The sequence below is a fragment of the Liolophura sinensis genome, chromosome 8 (genome assembly GCF_032854445.1).
Source record: "Liolophura sinensis isolate JHLJ2023 chromosome 8, CUHK_Ljap_v2, whole genome shotgun sequence".
NCBI lineage: Eukaryota > Metazoa > Mollusca > Polyplacophora > Chitonida > Chitonidae > Liolophura > Liolophura sinensis.
In genome coordinates this window covers 2,691,249-2,695,130 of record NC_088302.1, presented here as the reverse complement: position 1 = coordinate 2,695,130, position 3,882 = coordinate 2,691,249, and positions in this window count along the sequence as shown.

Sequence of the window (3,882 nt, the reverse complement as noted above, 5' to 3'; positions counted from 1 at the left end):
CATGCAGATGTTAGTCTTTTAACCTTATTTATTAATATTAAAAGTTTTCCACTTACGCCACGTGGGTCAATTTTATGGATAGATTGAGCGAAGTGTACGGCGTAAAGCTTCCACCATTGGTAACTTTGCGGCGTGCAGACTTGCACGCCATGTAGGTGGACGTAAATTCCAGGGAAGTAAAACTGTCCATGATCTCTGACGGGGGTTGTTGACCGCTTATTCTCGGTCTGAGGAAGCAGGGGAATCCAAAAGTTCCCTGTCCAAGAATCGGGTTGAACCCGTAGCTTGTAGGCTTCGTGGTTGAATCTTACCACAGGGCCTCGTTCTTTCCACTACTGTTTTGATGTCTCAAACCGTAACGTTGCAACCTTTCTTGGTTTCAAGTGTAAGATATCAGGCCTAGCACTAAGGTCAATGGTCCATGTGGCTATTGAACAGCTGTCGGTATACTGTAGTGAGAGGTATGAGCGTTGTTTTCATGTGGGCTGCCATCATGCCTCGGTGTAAACCAAACGGACAATCCTTCATTTCCGTTCAAAGTAGAATTTGTGTTAAATTATTGATCAATGTAGAAAATTTTATACCATATAAAGGGGCTTCAAACTTAACTTTATGAGTAGTTGTTCGCTCCCAAGTCCTGTTTTCTTATCAAAATGATTCCTTATAATATATTAGCTGTATTACAAACAAACTTTTATGTTGGAAATGTGATACCCTGCCATTATTTCTCTGAAATTGCCCCCTTTTGGTTACCACTATAACAGAATGAAAGACAGAATTTCTAAACTAATATGATTAGAAATTCATTTCATAAAGAAGCCTGTAGTGCTCTTTGTCATGAGCTCCAGGCGTCGGAGACCCACGAGCACAGAGTTTGCCTAGCCAATGTAGTTGTTATATAATCGAGGTATTTTACTGACAATTTTTTGTGGCACACAAGGCAATTGGGAATCACAGGAAACTCATTTGCCAATCTTGGCAATGTGGAAAGGACATTGCTTAGCACTTAAACTCTACTGGGTTGTTTGACTTGTTTGCCTGGGTAAAATTTAATAAACATTAAACCAACAATAGCGGACGAACACCTTCGTATTCAGGGGCAACCATCAAATATTATGGAAAATGTACAATTGGCAGGCTAAAATATTAATCGGGCTTCAACTGATCGTTGCCTTGACATTGAGGTCGCAGGATCGAATAAAACTCTTGCTGGTTCTTTAATTTGATTATTTGATTGATATTTAACGCCATATGCCATATTGTACATTATCCCGCACGATGGCGGTCAGACTTTGTCAGAGGTAAACAAATAAATAAGTAAAACATTTCCTAACGATTGTTACTCAGAAGCAATGTCATCTGAAATTCAATAACACTCTTCAAAGTCGTTACCAGTTTGTCGTCAGAAACAGGATACAGTATGAGCCCTTTCTGTTACATCTGTAACAGCTTTACATCTGTTGTATTGTAAAACTCTGGTTCATTGTTGCTCTCAAGTCTTTACCGATCTTCACTTGTTTGGCCTTTGCAATACTCATTTAAAGCTAGAAGGATCTGTTGTAAATTTGATGCGATGTGTGTAATACGTGACGTGTAACAAGAGAGTAACGAGGAACAATTGTTTCTGTCTGTAAATAACGTAGACTGTGCGTGGGAAGGCCTTGAAAAAACCTGCAGAAGGTCGTGTTCTGCCCCCGGCCCTTGCCTGGTTTCCTCCCACTATAGTGCTGGACGCCGTCGTATAAGTGAAATATTTTTGAATAGGGCGTCAAACATCAATCAAATAAATAAAATGTGATAATTGAGGACTACATGGACAAAAATTTGTAACTGCTGGATTATGCTTTTCGATTGCTTTTCGAAAACAGATTTCCGATTGCTTTGGTTTCTGTTTAACAGTGAGTGAATGATATTGTCTCAGATATGAGCTCTTAATGCGTCTCCATGCGGACGAAATTATAAACTTAGTAAATTATAGATTTAAATCATAAAACGGCACTTAGAAGAGTGTTCTGTTCGAAAATCAAAATGCCACCATCTAAGAAATAAATGTAATTAGTCTTTTTAAGATTTATTTTAAGATTTATTTTCTTGGAAAAGCGCAATTTAAAATTTGAATCACTCTTATGTTGATGCTTGACAAAACACTTAGCCCTAAGGGTGCTCACGTGATTTATCAGCTTTTCCGCTTATACGGTTAGAGTTTATAGCTTTATTGTTTGCTTTAAAGCAAATTAAATTTACATTAGAATTATTTCACGTAGTAGGCTTATATTGAAATGATTTTACGTAACTATAAAATATAATCAGAAAAGTTATTATGGAAAGATGTTTGTACGTGTGGTTTTATACAATGGTTATTTGTCTGTTTTAACTAACCAAGGAGTCACATGCATATTTGAGAAATTTGCAGAATGAAACTTAAGAAATTTCTTGAAACTATGTGAAAACCTCCTTATAAATTCAAGAAAATGGCTCTGCTAAGATGGTCAAATTTAACCGCGTACATGCATGGTCCCGTCGAAGAGCTACTGCATAAGGAATGCTCTTGTCGAAGGGCTACTGCATAAGGAATGCTCTTGTCGAAGGGCTACTGTGTAAGGGAAAATATGACACGCTACAGTAGTTCCTTGTTAATGCACAAGCTGCTTTTGGGTTATAGACACTTCTCACCTGCGCCCCCTCACTCTCCCATTCCTCCTCTTCCTCCCATCGTCAGTAATAGACACTTCTCACCCGCGCCCCCTCACTCTCCCATTCCTCCTCTTCCTTCCATCGTCTGTAATACACACTTCTCACCTGCGCCCCTCACTCTCGAATTCCTCCTCTTCCTTCCTCCGCCCCCTCACTCTCCCATTCCTCCTCTTCCTTCATCCGCCCCATCACTCTCCCATTCCTCCTCTTCCTTCATCCGCCCCTCACTCTCCCATTCCTCCTCTTCCTTCCATCGTCTGTAATACACACTTCTCACCTGCGCCCCATCACTCTCCCATTCCTCCTCTTCCTTCCTCCGCCCCCCTCACTCTCGAATTCCTCCTCTTCCTTCATCCGCCCCATCACTCTCCCATTCCTCCTCTTCCTTCATCCGCCCCCTCACTCTCCCATTCCTCCTCTTCCTTCCATCGTCTGTCATAGATACTTCTCCCCTGCGCCCCATCACTCTCCCATTCCTCCTCTTCCTTCCTCCGCCCCCCTCACTCTCCCATTCCTCCTCTTCCTTCCATCGTCTGTAATACACACTTCTCACCTGCGCCCCTCACTCTCGAATTCCTCCTCTTCCTTCCTCCGCCCCCTCACTCTCCCATTCCTCCTCTTCCTTCCTCCGCCCCCTCACTCTCCCATTCCTCCTCTTCCTTCCATCGTCTGTCATAGATACTTCTCACCTGCGCCCCCTCACTCTCCCATTCATCCTCTTCCTTCCATCGTCTGTCATAGATACTTCTCACCTGCGCCCCCTCACTCTCCCATTCCTCCTCTTCCTTCCATCGTCTGTCATAGATACTTCTCACCTGCGCCCCATCACTCTCCCATTCCTCCTCTTCCTTCCTCCGCCCCCTCACTCTCCCATTCCTCCTCTTCCTTCCTCCGCCCCCTCACTCTCCAATTCCTCCTCTTCCTTCCATCGTCTGTCATAGATACTTCTCACCTGCGCCCCATCACTCTCCCATTCCTCCTCTTCCTTCCATCGTCTGTCATAGATACTTCTCACCTGCACCCCTCATTCTCTCATTCCTCCTCTTCTTTCCATCGTCTGTCATAGATACTTCTCACCTGCGCCCCGTCACTCTCCCATTCCTCCTCTTCCTTCCATCGTCTGTCATAGATACTTCTCACCTGCACCCCTCACTCTCTCATTCCTCCTCTTCTTTCCATCGTCTGTCA